Consider the following 14986-nt stretch of genomic DNA (forward strand, 5'->3'; position numbering starts at 1 on the left):
AGTCTTCTTGCACACCTGGATTTGGGCAGTTTATCCCATTCTGATTCTCTCACGCTGAGTTACACTGGCTCTGTCTATAAACTGCCATCTTCAGGTCTCGTCACACACGAGCCAAGACAACTTGACACTGGAACTGCTGTCAAGACACTCACTCAAGGATCTGAATGAGAGAGTTCAGTTTTTCATTTCATTCCGAATATACGTGGTCATTTTGTCATTATGGGTTACCGAGTGTAGAATGTTACGCATAAATTTAGAATTCAGCTATTTCAAATGAAATCTGCAACACAATAACGTTTTCAGAATATACAGGGTTTTTGTGGACATTGCGACTGGATATCTGATGTATGGAGTATGTAACACAAGAAATTGAAACCTTTTGATTTTGTTTGGCGTTTGTCAGCGTTGGCCCCCATTGATGCCTCTTTGTTGTTTACCCCTGTTCTCCATTAAAATGTGAGATTAAAATTCTGTTATTGGTCATCACTAAACTTACGAGCAAACATGGCTAATTTATAAATGTAATATTAAATCTACAACACAGTAAAGTGTGCAGAAGGTTGGGGGGGGGGGTCCATGTACTCTCTCAGTCCACTGTATGCCCTTTAAACAGGGTAAGACCTCCACAGTCACACCTGACTGACTCAAATTTTCCCTTCAAGTGAACTGCCGGTTCAGAGGGCTCAGACTTTTCCCACACACAGATATGTCACATGGGATCATTTTCCTCAATAAATGAACGAGAATAATGTGTAATGGACCTTGAGAATTTTAGCACCGTAACCACCAGAGATTTCCTTAACTGCCTACGCTTAATCATGAAGGACGAGGTTCAAAAGCCAGGATTAATCCAACAGTGTAAATATTCTTCCCAATCAACGACCTGCTCAAATAAACTGACTATATTAGAGTAATGCTTAAATCCAAATATCATATATGACACAACACCCCCCCCCCCCCCCCCCAATAAACAAGGAATAGGCAGACATGAACATTAGAGTGTCACGTAAGTCAGCAGTAGTCCAGATGGGCTTGTGGATGAATGGTGGTTAGCAATCCCTGACAAAGCAGCTTCTCCCAAAGAGATAATCAACAGTCCTACCAGCAAATCCTGAAGTACATGTGTGCCCCCCAGGCGCACCTTCTGCAGGGGATGAGCACTGCTGGGCAGGTAAGTTGGCAAACTTCACTCCACTGCTGGTTACTGGTGCCGTAGGACCGAACCTTTAGTGCTGAAGTCTGTCCTTGTTACTTTTAGGCGAGGAAACTGAAAATTTGAAAAAAGTCCCTGACAGTATATTCTGTATAAATCCATGACAAGGGCTAACACCCATAAAGCCACACTGTATCCCAGTTCCCTGCTTAGAGAGTTTGTCCCAATTATTTATCATTATAATTTCTGAAAATATCTGGGCAGCCTTTTTTTTGTTTAACAGAAGCTCTGTATTTCTGTTTTGCAAATCTAATTCAGTTCAACAGAAAACAAACTTTACACAAAACATAATGAAGACAAAAGCCAAACCTTTAATCCAGTAAGTGGCAGCACTACAAACATCTGTGTCTAGCAATCTTATTTACATTATAGGGGGAGGAGCTTACATTCTTATAACTTCATGGTACAGGGCTTTTATTCTTGTTAGTCACATTTCTTGGGGAGGAGCTGGCATTCTTATTTTATTCATTTAAAAGGGGGAGGAGTTTGTATTCTAGTATAACACTTATTTGGAGAGAGGAGTTTGCATTTATGTTAATTTTTCAGGAGGAGGAGTTTGCAATTTTATATTATAAATATTTTTGGGGAGGAGCCTGAATTTTTGTTTTTCCTGGAGGGAGACCTTTCCATTCCTATTTTATTAACCTTCCAAGAAGAGGAGCTGAAATTCATAAAAGTCATTCCTTATATTATAGGGGAGAGGCTGCCATTCCTCCTACAATATTCTTTTATTTCAAGAGGCTAACATTATTTTTTCTTTTTTACATGTCAGGGGAAAGGCCCACATTCTTCCTTCATTTTTTATACATCGAGTGAGAGGACCAAATTCTCCCTGTTATTTTTAAATTTCAGTCTAGTTGCTCTCATTCTTCTTACCTTTTTCTTGATAGCCCATAACTCAAAGTCACAACCCGAATAACGGTGCCGACTAACCTCAAGTTGCGCCAGGTGGTGTGTTAGGCTCTTGGACGTTGGCACAATGCATAGAGTGTTCCGGCAGGATGCTGTTCCTCACCCCTTACTGTCTGCTCCAGTTCCTAGCCTCTCCCTGTTCACTTGTGCCCCCAGGCCTTCACTGATGCCCATTACTTGATCGTAATTCCCCTCACTCCTTGGCTTGTTCGTTTTTCTCCTGTGCACCGATGTTGTAGAATACCACAAAATGAGGGAAAGCCTCCAACTTCTAAGACTGCTGTTCAAAATGGCCTCACCTCTCCCCAGCTTTAAACAGACTGACCTATACAGGCACAAAAGGGGGAGAGTCAACCTTACGATATGGAATAATTAAGAGGGGGATAAACCACGTAAAACTGTTAAAAACAGGAAATGTGTTGCAAAGTAACAATCAAATGCAGACATCTCAAAAAAAAAAAAAAAAAAAAACAACAAAGGTGAACCTAAAAAGGGAAACCAACAAAGTCAATTCACAATCCAAATGACAGAAATCAGACAAGGAAAGGTCAAAATACAACAAACAGACTTAGAAATGTGCCCACCACACAACTCTGGAGGGCCTGATGCTCTGTCTGGACTTAATGGGGGGGGTCCTCCAGCTGGCCCCACCCCTGAAGCTCTGGGTAATATCATATATAACAAAAATTTAAATTAATGCATGCAAACACAAGTGCACGTGAGCCAAGTATAAAGGCCCAAGTAAATCATAACAGATGAGCTCTGCCCGTTGCTCACTAGTGTTTCATCTCCTCCAGCATAACCTGAATTTCAAACTAAAAAGGACAGCCACAGGCAAGTTGACTTTCATTGGCCATTACACTAGGAATAAGCACGGGTGCCCACATTACTGGGTACCTGCTGGGTGTCATGGGCAGAGGAGATTGTCAGTCAGTCATTACCCAACCCAGAATTTCCTAACACTGGGTCATGGGGGTCCGCTGGAGCCAATCCCAACCAGCACAGGGCACAAGGCAGGAACAAATCCCGGGCAGGGCACACACACTAGGGACAAGTTAGGATCGCCAATGCACCTAACCTGCATGTCTTTGGACTGTGGGAAGAAACCCACGCAGACATGGGGAGAACATGCAGTACCCGGGAAGCGATCCCAGGTCTCCCTACTGCCAGGCAGCAGTGCTACCACTGTGCCACCCACAGCGGGTTTGTGGATCTATGAAATGTGAAAAGGGGTTTGCTTTACAAACACAGTGGGCCAATCCTCCATCGGCAGCGTTGACACCAACACCTTCCCTCCTCACCCAAGGGTGGTGACAAGGAATCTCAAACAAAGCAAAAAAAAAAAGGGGTGTGGGACCTCCAAGATAAGCCATAAAAACAAACCGGCCAATAGGAGAGGCTCCCCACCAAAAGAGCCGGTGCCATGCGTGCCACCTGCCGGCACTTCAGTCTCACACAGGGGAGCTTACTTTACAAGATGTCGAAGAAAAAGAAGGAAAATATAAACAAAATCAATTAGGTGAAACTAATAAAAAAAAAATCAATCAATACGAGCTTCTAACAGATATCTACCACAAAGCAGAGTGTACAGTATATCATGTTGTATTCCAAGTCTCTAAAGATGAGATGGCCGGGAGGACAGAATAAGAAAACCAAAAATAAAAGATAAAACCAAAGGCAGTAAAAGTCCTGCCTGCTGTGACTCAGCCGGGGTTTGTTCTCTGGCTTATGCCTCTTGTCCTTTATTCTGTCAAATTTATTGTTTTTGAATTATTTTTCAGGTGTTGTCATTTTTAAAGGGTGGAAATCAAGGGGTGGGGCATCATGACATCACTGTTGAAGGACAACCCCTCTGCTTTTATATGTCCAGCGGGGGACTTTCGGTCTTCAGAGTGTCACTGTCACTGTGGAGGCGAGCCCATCAAAAGGAGCTACACAAGCAGCCCACAACAGGCTCACCGAGTCCATCTTACTCCCAACTGGCATAGCAAGGCTCCAGAAATGGGAAAACTGGTTCTACAGCATCCTGAGGATGGGAAAGGTGCTATATAAATAAATAATTATTCCAAGTAGACTTATGCCTCCCAATGGGGAGAAATGGAGTGAAAACTCGGGCTTGGGACCAAAAGGCAACAGGAACAAAATGAAATAACAAAAGGTGTTGAAAAGAGTCACCTGAAAGGCCATCCTGAGGTGACCCGAGTCCCAGTGTGCAATCCAGAAATAGAAGTCTAACAGCAGTAACAAAAATAATCAAAGAACCAGCAAAGCGCAAAGAAATGGCAAAAACTTAACAAGAACTTCGGTGAAGATGCTGCCTGAGCTTCTGTCTTCAGAGTGTTCAATAGCCAGGGGGTGGAGTCAGGAGCAGTGACATCAGAGTAACCCCTCCTCCTGTGGGCTCCACCCACAAAGCACACAGCATATTAGGACTTTTAAAGAAACGGTACAGAAATACAAACATAATGGAAATGACAAAAATTAATGAAAACACCACAATATTACATAAAAATAACACAGATTGTAACATCACAAAATTAATAAAGTTTACAAAATAATATTTGGAAAAACAACAAAAAAGAGAAAAAACACTTGGGCCAGGAAAAGAACCCTGGCAGAGCCATGACAGTATCAGAACAACACCTGAGCGCCATCCACGGCTTTAGGTTGCTTTCCTGTTTTTTTTTTTTGTTTTTTTTCATATTTTGTATATTCTTATTATGTTTTCTCTTGTCTACATATGTTTACTTAATGAATATTTTGTTTAAATTATTGTGTTTTGTTGAAGTGTTTTCCAATTGTTACAGGCCTTTTGATTCCTAAAAAACATACCCTACCATATTTTTATTACCCTGTGTAGTTTGTTGTGATGACCAAAACAAACTTGTAATCTCGTGTCTTCATGCAGTACAGAGAGGAAAAAAAGTTTATGATACAACAGAAGCAAATTGTGACCAATGTTCGATCCATGGACAAAAAGCAAACATCTCATGCTACTCGTGTCCCATAATCACATGTCACTTATCCAGTCATGTGCTTGAAATATGTAACACACAAGCATTTGAAGGAGATACCACTGGAACACTCCGTGCACGTCATGAACTGGAAATGCATTCCCATAATGCTGCGCTTTGCATACTGACTCAGAAGATGTGGTAGACTGGAAATAAAAATGATCAGGAGAAATCTATGTCAAAAAAGGTCACAAACGACCCAACCCCCTGTGAATTCTGGGCAATCTCTCCATGGAGACAGCCGAAAACAGGCGTTAACAAAACAGTGCCTAAACAAGAAACAAAAAAGGATGTTGCAACAAAACAGGATACAATACTCTACTTTCTCAAAACAGGTTCCAGGCAAACCCAACCCCACAATGAAATATCTCGAGTCTTGAAATCATAATATCCTTATAGAAATTAACAAGGACTGTATGGGAATTGCAGACAGGACTCTTCACCAATGAATGAGGGGGAGAGGCAGACATAATGGAGGCTTTCACCTAACAGGCCCCAAACAAGAACGACCAGCAAAATACCTAAAAAACAGAACCCCAACAAGAGGAGGGATGACTGCAAACCCCAGACTTATATACAAAAGGGCAAAAAAAAAAAAAAATCTTAGGAATTTGACATAAATAGAAAATAAGGCAAAATGTTTAAAAGAGCAAAAAGAACTTCCAAAAAAGATAATCCAAAAATCAAACAAGTCCTAAAACAATCATCTGGAATTGTAATCTGTAAACAGAAATACAATGGATGAAGGATCTAACATTAACATGAAACAATAAAACAAATAACATGTAAAAAAATACAACAAGGGAAATAAACTCTCAGAACAAAGAAAAGCACATCCGCCTCAAGGGGATTTTATTTTTTTGGATTAACAAAAAATATTTCTGAGCTTTGGAATAATAAAATTCAAGTATCAAGTTTCATCAAAATGGTGATGCAAAACTTTTTAGATTATTTCTAAAATTAGGATGGAATGACCCGTAATCAGACTCTGCAGCTTCAGCACTTCCTTCTGTGACGTTGCGCCGCTTTTGTCTCCTGGTCCTCTCTGCTCACAGTTTGTAGTATTGGGGGCTCCCGATTTGTGTCCTCTGTAAGGCACATCTGACTTTACAGGATAACGTTGTGTGCTCACGTCCATTCAATTTGTCTGTTTTTCTTTCATTATACTTTATATGAATTCTGCCAGTGCAACATCCGCTGGATGCCTGAACCTAAGAGAAGTCATTACTGCCGCAGTGGGGGCCGTCGACAGCAAATATAAATTTGGTATGTTACGGAAAAGCAGGAATTGTTTTCTGTTCCACTGTGAGGCAGTAGTGCAGGCACCCGAACCCGTCCTTTAACTTATAATAATAATTCATTACATTTATATAGCGCTTTTCTTAGTACTCAAAGCGCTATCCACACAGGGAGGAACTGGGAAGTGAACCCACAATCTTCCACAGTCTCCTTACTGCAAAGCAGCAGCACTACCACTGCGCCACCTGGGAGGACTTGTTTCAGTTATCACTGTCACCAAAAAAACAACGTTGCCAGTCTGCTGCCACTTTTTGCAACCTTATCAGAGTTAGGTCTCAAAAAAACAAAAAAGCAAAGCAAAGTAGCTAACAAGTCAGGCTGCCCATCAGATTCTAGTCCTTCATAGACAAAAGTGGGAAAACCTGCAGGGCCAGAATTAAAAACACATAAGGGGAAAAAAGACTTGAAAGGGCAAGTTTGGAATTAATACTACAGTACTGAAAGACATTAAGACATCTGGAAGCTACTGTATGCTTTAAATATCTTCCCTTACAATACTGCAGCAGTGACAGATTGGACGTGTCTCAGATTTGCTTGTCATGTTGTTCTACCCACAGCTTCACATCTATGATAACACGTGTGAAGGAACAGTAAACAAACACATTAATATCAAATAAAAATTCAAGTAAGCCATTGTTTAAAACGTCAGAAGTAATTGTAACAAGACCAATGGGGCGGCCCCCGACTGCCTGACGAGATGCAAACTAAAATTAAATGACAAGCCATGCAAGACTGTGAGGTAGCAAACCAAATGCTAAAGAATACAAAACACAAAACTGAACAGCATGGAGAAAAAGAAACAAAGTGTCAATCACATAGACGGATAGGCACAGATGAAAGGCACATAGATAGATAGATACTATACAAGATATGATGAAAGGCACTACATTACAGAGTTGGGTAGACAGAATGATAGATGTGAAAGTCACTATATTACAGAGATAAAGATACTTTATTTTATTTGTCCCAAGGGAGAAATGTAACTTTTTGCAGGAGCTCAAGAGACATTTAAACAAACAACAACCTCCTTATGCACAAAAATTGCAAAATAGAAGAAACCCCCCTGACCTGGCTAACAATCAGAGAGTAGTCCCAGTGAGGCGCTATACAGGATATGCAGGAGACCCAATAGCGTTTCTTGACAAACTTCTGCGGAGTAACTCATTGGCCCAAAGTCCTCGATGCTAGGTTTCCACAGTGGCCGTCAGGTTTCTCTTTATTCTCCCTCTCCTCCATTACTACCTCCAGCAGGTCAAGAGGAACTCCTAAAATTGTGCCTTCCTTCTTAATCCACTTGTTGATTGGGTGGGTCTTGCTTGAAGTGATGTTACCAGTCCCAGGATCACACCGTCTTTCCCAGGACATGTGACAGATGTCAGTGCCCATATTAATGAACGTAGACTCCTAAATAGTCTGCTCTGCCCTTCTCCAATTGCTCTGTGTTACAAGACCCCCAGGTCCTAGTGACTGGGCATACAGGGTCTTTGCTGTGGCGAGAGTCAATAAGCATTTTCTTGGTGTTGATGATGTTCAGTTGCTGACGATGCTCAGTGTTCTCCACCTTGTCCTCTCCTTTGTCTCATCCCCACATTCTCTCCTCCACTACCAATGGTTCCTGAGGGCTTCCCATAGATGAACCAGCAGCCTTCTTTATCAAATTACTAACATTATTTATAAATAAACATAAATAGATGTATACAAATTGGAAAAATGGAGCTAAGAGGTGCCCAACACGCATAGTCACACACTGCATAATCCAGTTCAAGGTGCCTGTGGGTAGAGCACTGGGTACAAAACAGAAACCAACTGTGTTTAGGGCGCCAGTCCATCACAGGAACCACTCGTGCACACACCTACAAGAGGCTCATTTTAGAATCCAAAGTTAAGATAATGTATACCTTGGAGATGTGGGAGGAAAACCAGAGTGTCTAGAGAAACAAGCCAAATGAATCCAGTGAGAACGTGTGGCCTGGCACAGGCATGGGATTTGAACCCAGGAAGTTGGATCCATGAGCACAGTGCCAATGCCCACCAATGTTTTAATTCAAATTAAACATTCTGTAATGCACTCCAGCAGTTCAGTGTGTTAACTGCAGCCACACCTTAAACCCAACATAAGCCTGGCATGTGGGAGCACAAACCTGCTTAGAGCGGACCATGATGGCTGCCAGCAGATCGAGTTCAGCTCGTGTCTTCTGGCCCTCGTTTTTACAAACCCGTCACTTTACAGCTTTTTCTTTTTTTGTGCTTTCAGCATTAATCTTACATTGGCCTTTGACACCACATTTGGTAAAAGACACGGAGAAGCAGGTTGGCCGCCGCATGCGCTTGACTGCTGACCCCCACAGATGGCTGGCTGCACTGCCACATTCTGTTCTAATTAACCTTTCCTTTCATTTTAGCAGTTTGTTAATCTTTCCCATTAGCTCTCACAAAACAATCTGAAAGAGGGGAGACGCATTCTGAACACTCTTACGGGGGGCTCCTCACCATCATGCACTTCAATGGGCGCCTCCGAGGCTGAAGGGAGCCGCAGTGAGCGCAGCTCCAACTTACAGCAATCGGCACCGATTTAAGGGCATTCGAAAGGACGGGCATCGAGTCTGAAAACAGAATTTCAGAAAATAATAAAAAGGATTTCAAAATCCTTCAAATGAATGCAGCACGGCCTCCGGGCCCCAATGACCTTTCAGAATATCTCGTCTCCGATAATCTCAAGTAGTGAGGAGTCCAGTTCTGGATATGCGGCTCGCTGGGCACTTGGCATTTTGTGCCCGCGTGCACAATGAACGATGCCTTTCAATGGATCATGTAACAGCTTGGGGGGACATTCACTGCAAGGCTGTGGCATTTTGGGGCTTGTTGCCTCTGCCCGTCACGTTACCAAGTGATCGACTGGCACCCCCAGCCAGGGCTGGCTTGTGCCCAGTGCTATGGAGATTGGCTCCTGTGCCCCCTTAAGAAATGGCAGTTGGTAGGACATGACTGGGGGAGGGAGGGGGGCTGGGGCTTCTCAAGTGTAAGATTTTCCAATGGAGAAAGTAGAGTTATGTGCACAATGAGGCATTTAGGTGGAAAATATGCAGCATGTCATATTTAAAAAGTAAAAATAAAAGACGCATTGCACTCCCACTGTTAAGTGAATGAAGGGCATACAGGACGGGTCTGACTGGTGTGCCTCGGATTACATGTGCTATGCAGCTGCGGAAAATAACATGGAGAAGCACAGAAGGGTCTTTACAGAGCAACACATCTTGTTTTATACCCTAAAAAGTTTCATGTTTCACAACTGGCAAACCGCCTGCAAAACCAATGTTAATGTCCACACGGTGAAACTGTACGTGAAATCAAAACTCACCCCATCGTCACTTAGCCAGCAGCCATCCCACCTGCACTTCAGAACAGGTCATCAATCTGAAGCGAAGTCTGTTGGGGTCCGGCCAGTACTTGAATGGGAGACCACCCAGGAAAAAGCTCGAGTTGCTGTTGGAAGAGGACAGCAGGGGGTGCCTACCCTGTGGTCCAAATGTGGATCCCAATGCCCCAGTGCAGCGACGGGGGGGTTGGACACAGTGCTGTAAATATAATGCTGTCCCCTTTGTGAAGGAGACATAAAATGGAGGTCCGGACTCTCTCTGGGCATAAAAGATCCCTGGAAGTCCTTTGTAAACAGCAGGGTGTACCCTGATGTCCAGGCTCAACTGCCCACCATGGCCTGGTCATTCTGGCCCCTAATCATCCCCTGGTTCCTAATTGTCTCTCTCGCCACTTCACCTGCTAACAGCTCATGTGTGGTGAGAGTATGGGTACAAAATGGCTGTTGTCTCATCATCCAGGCGTCTGCTGCACATTAGTGGCTCCCCACTCGAGTACCTCGAAAAATGCAATATAAATAGAATGAATTATCATCATTATTTATGACTAGTCGTCACTTTGTGGCTTGGCTGCCATGATGCACAGTCTCAAGGCCATGTCACATTAGATGACTTTTCCAGCCATTTTCAGCTGTTGCCTTTATTTATGTAATCTTAGTGAGGCAGCTGGCAGCGCACTCTGGTGAACAGCACTCGTCTAGTCTGACATACCCAGTGTGCCTCACTCCAACTCGTCCACGACTCGCCCCAACAAGACTTTGTCTTTAGTCTTAGAGGGGGGCTCGGTGTATGCAACAGCTGAGAGCCGATGAGCACTCGCCCAGCTCAATGCACAGAATGCAGCCATGAAGAACAGGAAAGGTGGGTGTTTTAGGCCTGACAAAGACAAGAGAAGCTCATCTGCCGGACGTCTCGTGTTATACTTACCACAACAGAATGAAATAAAAAACAAAAAAAAAAAAAGATGGCAATGGAAATCGCCGTACCCATTAATCATTTGGACAGCACGTAACTGACCGTCACAAAAAGGGCCAAGCACAACAGTGCTGGAAAGTTGACACGCAATCTCCAAGTTTCACATTCTCGGTGATTTTCAGGGGCGGCATGGTGGTGCAGTGGCAGCTCTGCTGCTGCACAGTAAGGGTACGTGTCCCAGTCCTCCCTGAGTGGGGATCTCCCCATGTTTTTCTGCTATTATTCCTCCCACTGTCCAAAGATGTGCATGTTAGGTGAATTGGATATGCTAAATTAGCCCTTGTGTGCATTTGCTGTGGGGGTGTCCAGCATCCTCTCCTGGAATTGTTCCTGCCTTGCACTCTGTGCTAGCAGGGATTGGCTCAGACTCCCCCCCCATGAACCTAGTCTGGATCAGGTGGGTTAGAAAATGACAACATGATTGTGATTTTCACTCGTGTAAATTAACATGGTCAGCAGCCACAGTCAGCGAGTCTGACACTCCCAACGACTAGAAGCTGCGTAATGCGATGTCGGCTTCAGTGGAGATATAAAAAAAGTGTGCATAACTTCAGAAGTAGACTTTGGTGTGTGTGTGACTTCGTTATGCCAGTTTTGATGCATCTTCAGGGTTTCTGACTTTTTGATTTGTGTTTTGGCTTTGATGAAGGATCAACAGCTGCTCAGGTTTCAATCTTTCTGTGCCTTTTGACAAACGTTTATTCCATTTCCCTTCATCTGCAAATCTTTTCCTTGCCCTTGTGACGCACCATCTAGTGCAGTAGCATCTTGCGCAACTCTTGCAGACCCTGGGCACCTACCTCCATTTACTTTTTGTAATACGGGTGTTTTGAAAGGTGCTATATAAATTAAAGGCTCCCCTCAAATTCACTCTTTTCTTGTTTCTTGCATACCAGAACGCCAAATCAGCTAACCCATCAAACTTGTGCTCGTTGGTCTGCATCTCTGCTATTTTAAGAGGTATGCACATCTAACAGAGGAAGCAGAAATTACGGGGACACTGATGGCGCCTTGAATGAGAGCAATCATACCCAGAATTAGGACCACATGTGTATAAATAAGTGGAGAATAAAGCTGGTTGTCTTCCGTTGATACGGAAAAGCGACAGTAACAATAGGCTTTCCGTCCTCGAGGAGACACAATGCAGAAACACTGGTTGCTATGCTCACAGCTTATTTATGGCTTCCCTTGACGGGGTCTTTTTGTGCCTCTTAATTATCACCAGACTGTGTCTGTCAAGCAGGCCAGTATTCCAGTACAGCCGCAGCTATTCTTTTTTTTGCAACCAAAATTTTTTATTGTTGTTTGGGAAGAAAACATGAAGGATTCACAAAAATGAATAATTCAATAATAAAAGCCAAACTGAAAAAGGAAAACTAAAAAGAAAATTTAGGACCACTCCCACCACCGCTGCACACCTATATCCCTGAGCCTCACAAAAGTCCTGAACAGGACAGAGTGAAAAATAGGCAGGCTGGTTATACCAGGTCATAGTGATGAGAGAAGATGGAGGCGGAGACAGGCGAGAAGATGGAGGCGGAGACAGGCGAGAAGATGGAGGCGGAGACAGGCGAGAAGATGGAGGCGGAGACAGGCGAGAAGATGGAGGCAGAGACAGGCGAGAAGATGGAGGCAGAGACAGGCGAGAAGATGGAGGCAGAGACAGGCGAGAAGATGGAGGCAGAGACAGGCGAGAAGATGGAGGCAGAGACAGGCGAGAAGATGGAGGCAGAGACAGGCGAGAAGATGGAGGCAGAGACAGGCGAGAAGATGGAGGCAGAGACAGGCGAGAAGATGGAGGCAGAGACAGGCGAGAAGATGGAGGCAGAGACAGGCGAGAAGATGGAGGCAGAGACAGGCGAGAAGATGGAGGCAGAGACAGGCGAGAAGATGGAGGCAGAGACAGGCGAGAAGATGGAGGCAGAGACAGGCGAGAAGATGGAGGCAGAGACAGGCAGCAAAGACCCCAGTGCACCCGTCCCAGCATTAACTGCACCACAAACTGCCACTGAGCAAAGAGAAGGCTGGAAGTCTCACTAGTCCTTGTTGCCGACTGTAACACTGGATCAGTTTCTTTGTCTAATTTCAGGTTCTTACACAAGATTATGACCTTTGATTCACTTTAGTTTGTTTTAATAGTGTTGCTTTTTCTAACAGTCTTTATTTTTTTCATTACTCCACGCTGTTTTGCCTACATTCTCATTATTGTTCTTATGATACATCACTAAAACCTCCGTTATAATTATGGTAGCACATGGCGGGTCCCTCAGTGGATTTTCCAGACAACTAAATTCTTAGTGTTACCTTTTTTATACAGTAGGCCTTTGCATCAGTCAGTTCAGTTCTGGTAATTGATCTTCATCCTGGTTCTTGCCTGAAGAGGATTGTGAACCCGAAATAAAACTAAGATGGTCCAAAGGCTGAAAGAGAAGTCAGTGAAAACCAGGAAGGCACCCAATGGAAATGCACAAAATGAAAAGGACGCAGATCAAAACGCAGAACCAAAGTCAAAGGAGAGCCCTTGGTCTGCTCTCCTGTGTTATGGAATTGTGAGGGTCTTTTTGTTGTCTATTAAATATTATTTTCTTATTGAATATACTAGCTGTGTAAGCCTGTGCTGTAAAAAGCCAGAGGTCCTAGAAACTATTGAAATCATCAGGAAAAATAAATAAATAAATAAAAAAAAACACTGAATTGTACAGACGTCAGGTAATTGAAAGGAACGACTGTATGTCTCTCTCCTAGGTGGTTTCGTTTTGCTGACATGCTCGCCTCGCTTGTGCATTAGCAGCAGGAGGAAAAGTAAAAGGGATACTGTTTTGCTACTGCTTACTGTTTTGATAGCAGTTAAGAGACTTTGTCTTTCTTCTGAGGTTTTGTTTTGATGATGTGCTCGCCTCGCTGGTGTTATTAGCGGCTAAGCGAGTTTTGTGTTTCCTCGGAGGCAGAGCCCTTACTCCGACTCCACCTCTCACTTCTGGGCCGGACAGACACACACACACACTTCCACGCGTAGACGTTTATATACAAGATGTTTGTTTTCTCTTTAGTGAATATTATTATTTTGTTAATTATATATTATGTTAACGCTGTGTCAGTGATGTAGATTTCTCTTTTTGTGCCTAGTTTTCTTTATATTGAGCCAAAGGGGTCGAGGCCCATTGACACAGCATCTGTGGGACCACTCTAGGGCTCAGATTTATAAAACTTGGATTCGCACAAACAGACGCCTGAAAATTGCATACGCAACATTTCACACAAATGTTGGGATTTAGAAAAGAAAACTCGATGAGGGAACCTGTGTATATTTACGGCAATTCTTACATGTCCATACGCAACATTTCGGAGAAAAGTGGGAAATTATGAAACCCTGGATAAAGTAGGGAAATGCAGCCAAACCAGCTAAATGATGACTCATGCGTACAATAACTCCCATCATTGAACTGTTAGTATACCGTGCATTGACGTGACAAACATATTAAACCTCAAAAGTGATAAAAATGATGTGCCGACTCTGTTATAGTTCCCTTTAAATATGGCCAATGCTGTATATTTGCTCTGAAGAACTTTGTTGTTTTTTTATCAGTTTATATCTGCGACCGGTTATCTTCTCAGGATTACAAACCAAAGCACAGCATAAAAGCACTGGCGTGATTCACTCCCTCTCATATCTCTTAAATCTTGTGTCCTACAGCCTGTTCATAGCCTAACGGTTTGAAGCAATATGGCTTGTCTGGCGCTGCTCAAAGACAACAACAATGTTTATTTCTAAAGCACATTTCCATACAAACAATGACTTCAAAGTGCTTTACAACTTGTCATAGAAGTACTTGCATATACAGAACAAGAAATTAAATTTAGATAAGGCAATGCAAATACTCATATACGAGGGGAGCAGATTTCAGGGACTGACGTGACGATGATGACAGCTGACCCGAGATGATCTGGGCCCTAAAGAGCCATTCACTAGGAACCATGTGCTAAACTGGGCCTGGCACAAAAAAACACAGACTGCCTGACAGATTGGACACTCTACCTGTTCATATCCAAGTTTTAAAAATGGCAATAGGCACCTACCTGAATTCCTGTTGGTAAATTAATGTTAATATTTGAAGGAACATTTGTTATTGTGGGCCAGAGGTTTGCTGTAGTTCCTTCTCTCCCATTTCTGGATATTTTTGTGTTTTTAAAAGCCATCC

The sequence above is a fragment of the Erpetoichthys calabaricus genome, chromosome 18 (assembly GCF_900747795.2).
Source record: "Erpetoichthys calabaricus chromosome 18, fErpCal1.3, whole genome shotgun sequence".
Lineage (NCBI taxonomy): Eukaryota > Metazoa > Chordata > Cladistia > Polypteriformes > Polypteridae > Erpetoichthys > Erpetoichthys calabaricus.